Source organism: Camelus dromedarius, chromosome X (assembly GCF_036321535.1).
Source record: "Camelus dromedarius isolate mCamDro1 chromosome X, mCamDro1.pat, whole genome shotgun sequence".
NCBI lineage: Eukaryota > Metazoa > Chordata > Mammalia > Artiodactyla > Camelidae > Camelus > Camelus dromedarius.
In genome coordinates, this window is record NC_087472.1 from 37,501,787 (window position 1) to 37,517,732 (window position 15,946).

A 15,946-nucleotide genomic window follows, 5' to 3' on the forward strand; every position below is an offset into this window, starting at 1 on the left:
TCAGAAAATTCTGTTACTGTGTGCTAACTTAAGAAACTCCCCCATATTACAGCAAGAATTTAGTAAAGCTATGCATGGAGAAGTCGACCCCACTCCATGAAGCTCAATTCCAGTCTCTGTTCCTTCAGGTAGCATCTCAATGACTCTAGACAAGTTCTGGCACTTCATTAAGTCTTAGCAACATTAGAAAGCTAGTGTTTCGACTATCAGGGTCTCCTTGTGAGGAGTACATGAAAGAACAGATGCAATGTAGCAAGTATAGAGCCTGGCCTACCTCTGGTACTCAGAGTTCTCTGGATTTGCAGAATGAAGGAACACAATGTAATGCAGTTGATATAGTCTGGCATAGTGTTCCTTGTGTTTGTAGCCACAAGTACCTGGATTGCCTAAGCCTCTTGACTCTAGTTGGCCTCATCTGCAAGGTTATTTCAGTTGGAAACACTTTCCTGGGTGTTGCCTGGTAGCAAACTCAGGGGGCAGTAATTACCGGAAGTTAGCTCTTCTCTGGCCCCCAGGGATCTCCTCTCTATGCCCCTGGGGGAAGAGACTTCCTGTTTGGACTCCATCTTGTTTGTCTGGTTCTGACAAGGTGGTTAGGGGCCGGCTCTCAACTTCCTCTGAAGCCGTCCTTGATATTCTCAAGACCTTTAGCTCCAGACCCAAGGATTCTCTTCACAAGCAACCTGTGAGGACAGTGGTGACAGATCATTGCCTTCAGGACACACCATGGGTGAGTTGGTCAGCGTGGTGTCTTGTCCTGATCCCCACAGGGCACGAGGGGTTCTGGGTTCTCTCCCCGACCCAAACCCGCAAGACACCCACCTACCCACCTCCCTTTAGAGAAGGGGTGGAGAGGGCCCAGACTGACTACTTTTCACTCCCCTGAGGAAATGGGCCAAGAGGGCTCTGGCACACCCACGCTGGTTCTGGACCCGGCCCCCCACCCGCCCGCCCGTCCATCCCCGCCATGGAAGTGGTCACGGCTGAGGTGAATTTTTGTCCCTGGTTAAGAACAGGCCTGAGTTATGTGATCTTCTCTGGCCTAGTGTGTGGAGAGTAGGGAGGGTCACCTAGGTGAGGGGTGGAGTTGGTGTAAACTAACAGTTTTTGGATTTGTACTAGAGGTGGGGGAGGGGCAGGAAACCCACCGTTACATTGACTCTTACAGTAACTAGTCAGGATAAATTGTATTAGCCCACAGAGGCTTCCTAAGGTTTGGTTTATTGCCCGGCATACAATCTGTTCTCGAATGTTTGATGAATAGTTGTTATTGTGCATTGTTCTATGTCAAATACACTTGTTAATTTATTTAACTCACATTTAAAAATGTCCCTCTGAGTTTCTGTCTGCCATTTTATGTGTCACTCAGTGGGCTGTCTTAAAATTTCCCACTGTGACTGTGGATATGTCCATTCTCGATTTATTTCTGTCAGTTTTTGCTTTGCCTATTTTGGCTCTGTTTTAAGATATGCATACAAATTTATGATTTTGTATTAATATTTTCCTATTGCATTGAACTTTTATCATAAGGAAACCTCTCTCTTTTTCTTCTCGTAATGTTTTTTTTTCTTTAAAGTGTATCTTTTCTTTCACTAATATGGTTATACAAGTTTCTGTAGGAAAAGATAGACATTTTGTAATTTTTTTAATTTTCAAATTTTCTAGATGATTTAATTTTGCATGTGTCTCTTATTTTAAGCAGCATTTGATGGAAGGTTTCTTGTCCATCTGATAATATCTTTCTATTTGGAATACTTAGTCTGAAACTTTTAAAGTAAAAATAGGTGTAATTTGGTTTACATATACTATATTTCTGTATATTAATTTTTACCTCTCCTAATTCCTTTTACTTTCCTTTCTTTTTAAATGATGAATATTTTGTAACTATTTGTTGTTACCTAGTTAAATATCATGCAGCTATCTAGTTAAATATCCTTCCTTGCAGTGTTTACCCTTCAGATTACAGTGCACATTTTTGCCTTTTCACAGTCTAACGTTAGTTAGTTCTTTAAAACTATTCAGACATTTTAAGGGACCTTGAAACACTGATTCTATATATTCTCTCCAAATTTGTTGTCATGCATTTTAATTCTATATATATTTAGCCCCCTAAATGAAATTACTATCATTGTGTTACATAGTCAATACCCATTTAAATTTGCCTACATATTCACAAATGTCCTTAGTCTTTCTTTCTGTATATGTGCCTCCACCTGGGATCCTCTTTCTTCTGCCCAGTGAAGAACCTGTAATACTTCTTTTAGTTTGAGTCTTCTGGTCACAAATTTTCCTAGTATTTGTTACACGATGATGAAATGAATGTCTTCTCTTTAGGAATGTTTTTCCTTGAAGCATATTTCTTCTCCTACTAATATCGTTATGCTGACTTGCTAGCTTGTTACTTTCGGAAATTTCTCAAAAGATCTCTCCTAATACTTCTCTACTGTTCCCTGTCCTTTCTGGGACTCACATTAACCACGTGTTAAGTATGATCACTACATCTCCTTTAATTCTCTTCCCCTCACCTTTGGTATTCTCCAGTTATGTCTCTTCAGGCTTCATTCTGGATCTTTTTGTCAGACTTACTTTTCATTTCTCTAATTCTTCTGTTAGGCAGGTGAATCACCTTTGACCCTTGAGCCGTCACAGCACAGACTTCAGAGTAGATTCTACTGCCCCCCCCCCAAGCAGAGGAGAGACTTGAGAGTTAAAAATGAACAACCACTTGTCCCAGGTCACCCAAGTCTGAACAGGGCAGAGCAGGGACTAACATCACAGATTAAACTCTAGATCCAAACCCTTTCTTCTGTACTTGTTCTCTTCTTGACCATGAATGCTCCCCACCTCTCATCTCCCGAGAAGTGGAACTTCTATTTAATTATAAAAATCAGTGATATTTCTTCATTAAGCGTGATATTCCCGAAGGACTCTTATATTGGGACCATCGATATGTCGTTCTCAATTTCAGAGCCCACTGACCAAGGGAACCCTTTACAAAGAAGAGTAAGATGCTGGGGTACATACCGAAGGAGATGCAACGAGTGGCTTGAACCAGTCACTTCCCAGCAGCAGCAGGATAAAGATTCAGTAACAAGTGATGCTCACATGAGCACTCAAGGAAGATAGTAAGTGACCAGTCAGCATGGCTGATGTGGACCAACCAAGGAAAAATAAAACCCTGTAGTTAAATATGTCATTCTTCTCTTCAACCTGGAAGAGTGAGAAATGACAGGATCAGGTTCATGATTGAGTAAACTTTATTGTAGCTCTGGTATCATTGGGGAAAATGTTTACAAGACTTTCTGAGCATATATGGACCACTTTCTTGTCTCCACTTCCCCACAGTGCTCCCTATGCCATTCCACCCTCTCATTGGAGAGGCAATTTTCAGGAAGGAGACCAAACTCATGTTAACATGGAGACAGAGGAGAAGCCTCCAGAGAGAAGAGTGGAGAGAAGCAGGCGGGCTGAGACCATGGGAAGCTGGTTCAAGATCACAGTGAGTGTCCTGACTAAATGGACCTAATACGTAGAAGAAGGTGAACAGAGGGAGTTGTGTTGGAATCGGGTAGAGATGGTATGAACTTTTCTGGGGCAGAGGAGTTGGTTATGTGTCTTGTTATTATTAGAAGTTAACATCCTAGGCCATGTAAGAGAAGATTCAGAGAAGCAATATGAATGAAGGGAACAGACTGACTGCAGGGAGCATGGGAGAGGTTGTCTAAAAGCAAAGGAGGAAACTACTGTCAAGATGGAGCAACTTCATACCACAAAGCTCAGTTTGGCTCAGGCTGAGTGTGGGAGGAGGCTGCGTCTCTGGGGTCCTTGTCAGAGGGGCAGGCCAGGTCTGCCTTAGGTAGGGTCTCTTGGAACTTTACAAAAAGAAGTACGTGTTAAGCATATTAAGTTGATTATTTCAAGAAAAGTGTTTGAGGGGAAAAACGTTATTTAGGAAATCCACATCTGGTACAAAATTTAGCAATAACAAATACCGACCTAGCGTAAAAAAATTATTTAAAGCTTGAAAAAAAAGTCTGAAAGGAAGACCTGGTTGGGTCTTATCTTAAACTTATATTCTATTGTATCGATTTCCTCTCCCATTTTTTTCTTTGCCCCCCAGATTCCATTTGGCATAAAATATGAGGAGAAGTGGCTGCTGAATTTGATTCAGAAGCACTGCAGTGTCCCCTTCACCCCAGTTGAAGTAAGAGAGGACGTCGAGGCCAATGAGAGGAAACGGGGTAGATGGATGGTCCAGATGAGAAATGACTCTGGTCTCATTTTCTCTTTCTCTTGTCACTCCCTGTAGTTTCATTATAAGAAAATGCAGGCCCAGTTCTTTGTTGAGAATGCCAACATTGCCTTTGCTCTGAAGAATGTCAGTGGCAAGATTTGCACTGACAACAATGAAAGGGTGTGTGTCAAGGGCACCTGGGAGCAAGAGGGCAGGGCAGGGGCATGGTCTTGCTTGATCCCAAGGCTCAGATTTCTGGTGCTTACCCAGACCCTCTTATGCTCTCTACAGATATCTGTCTTTGTTGACCCCTGTGATGCACCCTATTCTATGCGGAAGGAGCTGCAGTCAGAAAAGGTGGAGCAGATAAAGGTAATGCAGACTGAACGCAAGTTCTGCCCCACAGCCAGATCCACCTATTGCCCCCCAATCAACACCTCAGACTCAGAGCCACTGAACCCCGTCTTTAACTCTGCAGCTGACCATGAACAAACTGTTTGATGCCTCCCAGGCATTTCTTAACAGCCAGAGACTCTGCTTTGGATCTGGTATGGCTATAGCAGTAATTCTAGGGCAGGTGAGGGCAGAGGGGTCTGCCTGGGAAAGGCCTTCGGGATTGTAACTCTGGGAGGGGTTGGTGCAGGCAGGACCCTCTCAGCTTTCTGTTTCCCTCCTGTTGGCTTCCTGGAGGCTTGATGACCTGTAATGTTGAAATGCCACGGAATCCGAGATATTGCATGCCTGCCCCTCTGCAGATCCGTGGAGAGAACATGCCCAAGGTGAGGACTTAGGCCCAATGTTGGGACTGATGGTGAGGGTGGGACAGATTAGGCAGAAGAGGCAGATTGGCCTCGAACATCCCCTGTTGGGGTCCTCACTCTCTTTCTCCATCATAGATTTTGTCCTTGGATTTGAGCAACAAGAGACTCTGCCAGCTGGGTGGCCAGTCTGACGCTATACAGAATGCTTCTGACATCAAGAATTTGAACGTCTCCAGCAGTGAGGTGAGGTGTGGTACCCAGATCCCTCTTTGAAGAGGAGATGGGAGGGCTCATGGGAAGGTGACAGAGGAAGGGAAGTGGATTTGTTGGAAAAGGAAGGAACGACTGGGGATGCAGTACCATCCTGGCTCTCTTTCTCTGGTTCATGTGGTTCCTCCACATAATTACAGGTAAAGTCTTCAGGGGAGTTGGACAAGGGCCAGAGATTGGAACCAGAATTTATTTGCACAGACAGAAATGCCCTGTGCACCACCTTTCCTGATAAGTCAGCCAACATAAGGTCAGTTGTACCGTCTGTCATTTCTTGGGAGCCTGAGCTACTCCTGACAGTGCCTGTTTGCAAGAGGCAGCAGTCCTGGTCCTGTGGGAGGGCCACAGGTTTTATGCTCTCCTCTCTGTGTCCTTCATCTGTGCTTAGAGATCTCTTTCCCTTCTTCTGATCTGCTCACTTGTTCTGGTCTGAGGTACGTTTCCCACTTCTCTGTACCCAGCGTTCTCTAATATGCCATCCCAAGAATGTCGTAGGGGAAGCAGGACCCCCTCTCCTCACCAGGACCATGAGTCAGCAGCCTTGAGCCAGATGCTGGTGCTGTGGACTGAGAAGAGTCCTCCAGCCTAGATCCACATGCTGAGACAGGCCTTCCTCTTTCATACTTAGAGAGGGCTTTCCTCCCCTGTTCTGAGAGAGGCTCGTCTTTCCTTGAACCAAATGGGTCTCCCCACTTGTCCAAGGCTGACTTGATGGTTTTCCTGCCCCATACTGAGTGTAAGGACATGGTGGCTCCTGTCATGACATCCATTACTTTGGACTAATGCCAGGAGCTGGGCCCTTCTTGGGGGAAAAAGCAGGGTTCCTGAGTTAAGGGGCCAGAAGTTGGCCGCAGACAGTGAGTAGAGGGCTTCCCGAGGGGAAGTGAAAGGCAGAGGGCAGAGGTGGTGGAGGAGACAGAAGGACAGGCCTCTCAGGGACACTTGCCCTTCCATCCCAACACACGTCACATCATCTTGCATGGTCCTTCAGAGGAGCCCTGAGTAGCCTGACATGGATATGAATCCTCAGATAAAGAACCAATAAGATAGGTGCAGGGACCGCCATGAGAGAAGACGGTGCTCGTGAGAGGGGGGCATAGACCCTCACTCAGCCCCATACTCACCTGGGAGCTGACCCTTTACTCCTTCTGGGGAAGGTCTGCCCCTGTGGCTGCTCTGTTTCCCATGCCAAGCTCAGACTGAGCTCACACAGGTGACAGAGACTCAACCAGCATCCAGCAGGCCCCCAGCCCAACATGTGCATGGTTACCATCCCTACCACGGGTGCCTGGGACATTCGGGGGCAGGTGAAGGAAAGGGCTGCAGCAGGGGAGACGGTTCCCCTTTCTTCTCTATTCTTCCCTGATCCCCCACCCCAAACCATGGGAGAGGTTCTTTCCCTTCCCTTCACTTTGCTTTCTCTCCCTTGTCTCTAGGCCCCTATGTCTCTGTCTTCTCTTCTTCATCCTTCACTCCTTTTTTGTCTTAATCCCCCTCCATTTCCCTCCCTGCCTCACTAACCTCCTTGGCCCAGCATCCTGGGCCATCCCTGGTGGGTGTCCTTGTGTTGGCAGGATGCAGGACCCCCAGGAAGGATGAAGAGCCCCTGGCTCCAACCTCATTCCCTCTTCCCTCCAAAGCCTACAGTGGGGACCTGCAGGAAGGGAGGGAGGGGAAGGAAGCCTGCTTCCTTGTTGCTTCTTGTGGCACCTGGAGAACAGAGTCAGGGCAGTCTAGGTGGGAGGTACCCAGGAAGGAAGGAGTGGAAGGAGAGGGATGGAGGGAGGCAGGCAGGTAGGGAACACTCTTCTGGTGTGCCAGTCCTTGGGGGCGGTGCCCAGGGCCGGGAAGTGTAGGTGGACACACTGGACTGTGTCTGCTGTAAGTGTACTTGCTCCCGTGAGAAGAGACCGCTTTCCAGTTTCACTGACTTTTCATCTTGGCAGCTCCATCCTGGAATTGTTCCCCAAGTTATTACGCTTGGTAAGTGTATTCCTCAATCACTGACTCCTCTAACTGACACTGACACCGCCCACAAACTACTCTGAACCCTTTAGGTCTTGACTGAGTTCCATTTTTGAACCTGACCCTTAAACGTTCTGGGGGCAGGGGGAGGGTACAGCCTCTGTGGGAAGCTCACAACAGCTCTGGGTCTTCTTCGACCACGTCTGCCACAGCCTTCAGGGACCTCAGGGTGATGACCTGAAGTGTAGTCCTGCCCTCAGATTTTCCAGGGCACTTCCGCACTTGACCTCTGACCCTCACCCTCCTGGGCCCGTCCTTTTCCTTGATCGTCCAGAAGTGCCTCTTGGTCTGCACCACTGACTTCCTCTTCCTTCTCACAGGATGGCCAGGAGACACCCCCACCAGCTAAGTTAGGTGTGGACACCCATAAGAGCTTACCAGCCTGCGAGGTGAGCACGGAGAATCAAGCAGGGCTTTGGGTGGTGCGTGAGGAGAGGGTATCAGCCCTGGTGCTGAGGACTGTTTTGATTCCAGGGAAGCTTCTTTGGATCTGATGAGCTGAAGAGTCTGATCCTGCAATTCCTGCAGCAGTGAGTACTGCTGGCAACCTGAGGAAGGGGAGGGCTGGGACAGCTGAGGCCACCCAAGCTCAGCTCTGCTCACGGGAGTTTCCAAGCCTCATTTGAGGTCCGGACCACAGAGACAGACTGTGCTCATGGCTCCCCGACAGGTATTACTTGATCCACGACTCTGGAGACCGACAGGATCTCCTGGGTGCTTATCACGACGAGGCCTGCTTCTCCCTGACCATTCCCTTCAACCCCGAGGACCCAGCCCCGTGAGTATCACAGCTCACACTCTGCTCCTGGGCCGTGTGGCTCCCCAGCAGACGCAGGGCAGCTCCTGCAAACCCCCACACTGGGGCCAGCCCACCTCCTCCTGCTTCTCTTTTTCTCCCAGGAGCAGCTTGTGGGAGTACGTCAAGGACAGCAGGAATATGAAGAAGCTCAAGGACCCCTGTGAGTGTGTGACGAGGAGGCGGGGCGGGAAAGGGGGCGGGAAGGGGTCAGTCCTAGGGCCCAGGGCATGGCAGCCCCTGACCTTCCCTCGCTTCTCCTCCCCCCACAGACCTGCGGGTCCAGCTGCTGAAACACACAAAACGTGACATTGTGCGCTCCCTCTGCCTGTTGCCCAAAACTCAGCATGACCTCAGCTCCTTCGTGGTGGACATGTGGCTCCACACGGTGAGCGCCTGCTTCCATCTTGGGCAGGACTGGGAGCCGCAGGTGGGTAGGAGGTTTAGGTGGTGACTGAGCGCCTGGGCTCTTCCCTTTCAGAACACGATGCTCTGCTTCTCTGTCAACGGGGTGTTCAAGGAAGGTGAGTGTGTGTAGACCCCCGTCCCCAGATGCCCCACTGCTCCAACCCCCCGGCCGGGCTCCCTCTCAGCACCCTCCCAGCCACCCCGAACCCTCTCCTTCCCTTCCCGGCCCCTCTGTGTTCTCCAGCCCTCGCTCTTCCCACAAAGGACCCAGGTCTGACCTGCGTTCATGCCTGTCTGCCCCGCACACCCTGGGCGTTAGGGACACAGGCTGTGGAGTTTGATGGCTCTCATCCCAGGGCCTTCCTCTGAGATCCTGGGATCATTACTTAACCTCTCAGTTTCCTCATTTGCAAAATGAGGTATTAGCATCCATGTCTTGGGCAGCAGTGACAAATGCATCAATGAACTGGTGAAGTGGTTGTCACGGGCCCGCGCACAGTAGAGGTCCTGCCACCGGCAGCAGGTTGCTCCTATAGCTGCCCTCCGCATTCCCGACACCCTGGCCCCCAGTGAGCACCTGTCCCCTCAGCATGAGTATCCATCAGACTCTGTCTGCAGACCGCTGTGTGAGCGTGTAAAGCAGGTGGGGCTCTCGGGGGTACTGAAGTTTGTTGTTTGTCGTTGAAGTGGAAGGAAGGTCTCAGGGTTCTGTTCGTGCCTTCACCCAGACCTTCATCGCTATCCCTGCCAGCCCTTCCAGGTGAGTGCCGTGTGGTGGGTGGGAACCCCCGTCCCAGCCTGGGCTCAGGGGTGTGGGAATGTGGTGGTGCCCACCTTAGGTTTTCTCAATACTGTGGAAAGCCAGCAGGTAGATCCAAGGAGCAGTCTAGCCTAGTGGTTAAGAAGGGCATGGGCTCTGGAACTGGAATGTGGCTTCTCTCCTTGGTCCCAGCACTCATTGGCTATGTGACCTTGGTCAAGTCACGTGGCCTCTGTGCGACTCAGTGTCTTCCTATGACAGTGGATTTCAGATTGTCCACTCCTTGGGCTGTTGTAAAGGGTAAACGTGAAACTGTCCCTGAGTTGCAGGGAAACGTCCAAATGTCATGAAGATGGTGGATAATCTCCCCAAAGGTGGGCTTGTGGGAGGGGCATAGGTACCAGCCAAGGAACCTGGGGGACAGACACAGGAGGAAGGTGGAAGGAATCTGGTTGCTGAGTGGCAGTGGGAGCAGGATTGTTGTTGGGGGTGTGGGGTGGTCCATCTGTCCAGCTGTTGAGGGCCCATTTTTCCTCTAGTCTGTGCATCGTGAACGACGAGCTGTTTGTGAGGGATGCCTCCCCTAGTGAGGCTCAGAATCTTCATTCTCTATCCCAATTCCTGCTACCTGTGCCAGCTTCACACTCATCTTCTCCCCAGAGCAGCGGGAAATGGTGTGCACGTTCTCCACCCACTCTGGGATGAACCTCCAGTGGTCTCAGAAGTGAGTGCTGGTTTTGCATGGGGATAGGAGGGAGCTGGGAAGAGCAAAGGAATGATTAATGGGAAGTTGAATACAATTCGTTTTCCTCGTTTATTTCAGTCATTTTTACTCTGATCATTTCGATCTCTGTACATATTAAGCCACCTAGTTGTTTTGAGCTGGCAGGTGTTACTTTTATGAATTTCATGGACCCTGACCCTTTATTAACAGACAGCTGGGTGTTCCTGATACACTGTGTATGAGGTCCATTCCACTCTATATATCACAGTAAACGTGGGGGGGGGGAATCATCATCCCAAACATACCACCCAAAGATAGCCCTTGAATGTTTTCATCTTTATTATATTCTGGAACTTCGCTTATGCAGGTGTTTACATATTTATGCATGTATTTATATTTGTATATTTATCTACAGAAAACTAGCTCTCATAATGAGAGAGGGAGAGAGAAAGAAAGAGAGAGAGAAGGAAAAAGACAGAGGCAAAGAGAAAGAGGCTTGTGGCTGAATGGGGAAGAGGGGTCCAATTAGGGACTTTTAAATCTTCAGTGCCTTTAAAGTTGAGCAAGTGTACAAGCTAATGTGAAGGGGCCATCTCATCTCATTTTTAACTCCCTGAATTTGCCTATACATTCGTTTCTCTTTTTACCTTCTTATTTCTACTAGAGAGTTAATGAGACACCTCTAATGGAATTATATACATTTAAAATCAAATTATATTTGGTTATTAGTGATTAAGAAAATGGACAATTAAGTGTCCAAAAATGCTAGTAATTCTTGGATTTTTGCCTCTCACGGAGGCAGCAGATGGCTGAAGTCCTGCTGTGACATGGCTGGATGATGCATAATCTGAGGACCCGTGCACTGGTGACTGTGGGTCGGATCCATAATTTTCCTCTAAATATATCAACATACCAAACAGTCCAGGAGCAGCAGTTAGGCAAACACCACACCTTGCTGCCCTGGTGCCATCTTTCACTGAGCTCACCAGGTGAGTCAAAGACAAGCCTGTCTCCGCAGTGTGGGGAACTGGATTAGGATCTGCTCAGAGGCACGATGTTGGGCAGCTCTTATGAGCTTCTGAGCCTCCCAAGAACCTAGAGATCCTTCTGACTCCAAAACTTTGAACTCAAGGCATATCAGAGAGATATTTGTTTCCTTCATAAAGGTATCTGTCCTCTCATTAGGAGAAACAGTGAGGAATGACTTTTCACATTGCCTGTCTTAGTCCTGAGGCTCAGGCAGCTTCTATTTCTGTGTCCCAACATTTAGAAGGCAATGAAATCCCACCACATGCCATATACTTTGGCCAGGCTTTCTCATTCACCCTTAAGGACTCTCTGTGATGAAGGTTTTGTGAGTCCCATGTCACAGATGCCCAAGTCAGTCTGACAGAGCCTCAGTCACCTCTCTGGAGGAGTGGCAGGATGGGATGAGGTTCCATCCCTCGCCCTCTCTGGAGGACACAGAGCAGCCTTCCTTTTAGAAGATGGGCCTCCAGGGCTGGAGAAGTGGTCATTTGCTCTCCTCTGATATCGAGGCCCCTCAGGTACTCACTCAGAAAGCCCCTCTTGATGATTAAGATCATAGTGCACGTACATGGGCACGTCCATTCATTCCCTTGGAAAAGCATTCACTGTGTTCAGTTTCATGGGGAGGTGAAATAGAATCACAACGGAGCTGACAACATGTGTGTGTATGTGTGTGTGTGTGTGTGTGTGACAGACTTTGTATAGGAAATTTATAAAGTCATTACTTACAGAAGTACAATATGTCAGGTAAAAATGTGGAGATGACATACCTCTGAGAGGCAGGCATTTTTTCCTTTACCTCAGAGTCCCCCTTTTCCTGTGTGCAGGAGAACTTTTGGGGATTGGGGAAGATACAGTGTCATTGTAGGAGGAAAGCCCTTCAGGGTCACGTCTGGAAGGTTCCACAGGGGGACCTTTTCCGATACCCAGAAGCAAAGATCAGGGAGGTGAGCCTAAATGAAGGGGCAGCTCTGGCTGCCTTCAGCGAAAAGGAAGCTGATAAGGGCGTAGTCGTTCAGCCCTGGACTTCCTGAGCCGTCCCAGGTCCTTGCTGTCTGCAGCTGAGTGCTCTTGGTAAGAACCTTCCCTGGATCATGACAGGATCGGCACAGGGCCTGGCACCCAGAGAGAGCCCAGTGCTTGTCTGCTTACTTCACCTCTATTCTCTTCCTGTATTTCTCCACCCTCAGTTGGGTTCATCCCTAACTTTGTGCTAATCACCACTCCTACCATTCACATTTTGACTGAGTGGTAGGATTAATAATAATAATACTAATAAAGCCAAAACCCCCACAATAACAGTAATAAAAGATACCAACAATTATAGCACACACATGGATAAGTTACTTGCTCAAGATCGGTCAACCAGCAAGTAATAGTTCTAGCATCAAATCCTGGTCTTCTGACCCAAAAGGCCCTGTTCCTAACCTCTGCTTCTATATTGACTGTACTTCTGTGTTAGGACAGAGGCCAGCACAGGGGAAGGGACTCAGCCCAGGTCCTTTGCTCAGTTGATGGGTCTGGAACTGGATACAGGTTTGATGACTCCCATGTTCTGTGTAGCTGACCTGTTCCTATTCTTTGCTCTTCTGTACTAATTCTTCTTCCTGGGTCTCAATAAGAAATTACTTCTGGTCAAACTAGAATGAAAAAAAAGGAGACAGGAAAGCATGTGGTAAAAAGAAATGACGAGATGGAACCAAAGTTCACTTCCTGCTGCTGCATTTCCAGATGCCGTTTTCAAATTTTCTATTTTATAGGCCAAAAGAGGCAAGGTGGGCTGGGAGTAATATATCCCAAAGTCCTAGATATTCTTTGAGGTTTTTTCCTTTTCTTCTTACAACAAATCTAGAAGTAGGTACCCTTAGTCTCATTTACAGAGGCCAATCTCAGACTCACAGAGTAAGTAAATTTTCCAGGGTCAAATGTCTACCCTTTGCCCTCTACACAGGCCAATCAGCAGCTCTCTGGATGACAGACTTCTAGGGTTTAAAGACTGATAGTGGAAAACTTGCCTGATGTGGAATGTGGGCTGTGTCATGCTCCCCACTGGGCATGAAGATGATGATGGGGATGAAACCCTGCCCCATGGGCCAAGAGGCCTGGGTGTGGGGGCCACACAGATAGGCTGACTCCTGAGATGCTGAACTAGAACCAGGAAGCAGCTCAAGCTGTTGCCCTTTGGAAAGAGAACCTGAATGGTGGGATATTGACATGTACACAACTACTATATGAAAAGGCTTTTACGTTTTATCTCCTTTAATCCTAAACTTTATTCAAGACTAGTATGTATTTATCAATGACCAGAAACAGATTTTTTTTGCATTTTTTTAAATTGAAGTATAGTTGATTTACAATAGTGTGTTAATTTCAGGTGTACAGAAAAGTGATTCAGATATATATATATATATATATATATATATATATATATATATACACACATATATATATAACTGAGTCCCTTCCCCTGTGCTGGCCTCTGTCCTAACACAGAAGTACAGTCAATATAGAAGCAGAGGTTAGGGGCAGGGCCTTTTGGGTCAGAACGTATATATATATATTCGTTCGTATTATTTTCCGCTATAGGTTATTACAAGATATGGAATATAATTCCCTGTGCTAAATAGTAAATCCTTGTTGTTTATCTATTTTATGTGAAACAGATCAAGACAATTTATTTAACAGTTTTCTCTGTGTGTGTGTGTGTTTGTGTATGTTTCTTTGTCTCAAACTTTTTCACATCAGTTATTCATAAACTAACTCACACCAATCATTCCTGAACGAACTCATGCAGCTTTCTACTGAGTTCACTTAGGGGCTGGATTTCCAGTCCCAGGACTTGAAGATTCTGCACGAATTCAGAAGGATTACTGCCAGTGTGTGAAGTCTAGACATCTTGGCCCATAGGTGGAATCCATTCAACTACCTCCCTCCCCACCAGCACCACAGCCCTTTCCAACCTCCACTCTTTGCCAAGGCCCCAGTTCACTTTCTCACCTGCAGTTCTGACAATGGTCACCAGGTGGCAACGCTCTCCATTTTCTACAGATTTTTCTTTCTGCCCGCACCGCTACCCCCACCCCCCGCCCCAAAAAGACATCATTTTTATAAACAGAAGCAAAAAGTTTCCTCAAAGGTCTTAACTTTCCTTGAAAAATTAAGATGTGTATAAAAAGACTAAAAGGACATCTGTGTGGTTTCCATCCAGCTTCTCCTTAATTTATTCATGTGTCTTGTGTATGTACTGTGTGCCAGGCACTGTCAGTCCAATTCCTTATCTGCATCCCAACCTCCCCTCCCTTCACCTCCAGACCTGCATAACTGGAAGTGCCCACAGGAAGCAAGATGGATGTTAGTGCCCACTCCATGGGGTATGAACTCAGACTCCATTCCAAGCAAGATCAGTCCAAGCCTGATGCTGGATCGTGGCATCCAGCATCAAAACAGGAGATGATGCAGCTGAGTGGGAGAGGCTGTAGCTTGGGAAACTGTGGCACCTTTAACTCACACCCCCACCCTCTTACACAGGACTAACAGCCTATTACCTTCTCCTGACAGACCTCACTCACAGAGAGCAAAGGACCAGGCAAACAGTGTTGGTTTCAGTCTTGCTTCTTCTCATGGGCTTGAGCTAGAGGTTTTGCTTTCTCTTTAGTCCTTTGCTCTATCAGAGTGGTGCATTTCGGATTTGGTTCTGTATCTGTTTTATCTCTAAGAGGGTGGTTCTATCCATTCAGTCGCCTGACAGGTCCATTTGAGGTGACATGGGGTTTTTGCTTCCTGTAAGACCTTCTCTACTTGTTAGGGGAGCCTGTGTCAATAACCAGAGGAGGCAGAAAAGAGGTATTGAGCTATCAAGACAAACACAAGACCAAGACTCTGGTCCAAACATCTAATTCTCTTCACTTAGTGAAATGGTTTTCAGATTTCTTACATGCTACTCACCTCTTCTCTGGTTTCCTTTTACACCTGACACTCTAATATAATTCCTTTCTCTCCTGTCCACAAATGTGCACCCACGGTAAATTCCTCTATTAATTAGTAGTAGAGAAATTTTTCTAAATATGACTTCAAATCCAGAAACAATCTGATTTCATTAAAAACTGCATGGCAAAAAAAAAAAAAAAAAAACAACAACCCATAAGCAAGGTAAAATTAAAAATTACAAATTGGGAAGCATACAACTTATGTCACAGACAAAGGTTATATACCTTGTAGTAGAAAGATTATGAAAAAGGAAAAACAAATTAGAACATTCTGAAGGAGAAAGGACACTAGATACAAAGATACATTTCACTGAAAAATGTTCCTTAAACATATAAAAAACCCTGCTAAACCTAACATTTGATAAGAGATGCAAAGAAAAAAAAACCTGAGATGCCTCTTACCATTTACATAATCTGTGAGGAAACAGACAGTCACCTTGCTGGTGGTAATGTAACATGGTACAACTCCTAGCCAGGGGATTTGATATTATTTATAAAATAACCAGGATACTTACTGTTGGAACCAACAATATCTCTTCCAAGAATCTATCCCAAAGAAACAATGTGGAGACAAAAAGTCATAAACAGAAAGCCATTCCTGCCAGAACAATTCATATAGCAGAAGACAAGAAACAAAGACACATTGACCAATAGGGGGCTTGTTGAATAAGCTATGGTCCATCTGCATCTGAGAGGAAAATGCAGCTATGAAAAGCAATGAAGACTCCCTCTCTGTACTGCTATGGTGTCATCTCCAGGGTATATTGTTCAGTGAAAAAAGGCAGGTGCAGAAAAGTGTGTAGCGCTACTGCTGTCCGATATGGTAGCCACTAGCCTCAAGTATCTATATTAAATGACATGAAATTTAAAAGTCAGTTACTCAGTCACAGTTGTCACATTTTAGGTGCTAGATGTTCAGTTCCTGAAAAAGCATTCAGGCAGCTAATGACTCC

At 46.7% G+C, this 15,946-nt stretch overlaps 1 pseudogene; it reads left to right on the plus strand.

The window, feature by feature from the left end:
* Positions 1-3,090: 3,090 nt before the first annotated feature.
* LOC135320253 (nuclear RNA export factor 3-like) lies at positions 3,091-9,982 on the plus strand (annotated as a pseudogene).
* The last annotated feature ends 5,964 nt before the right edge of the window (positions 9,983-15,946 follow it).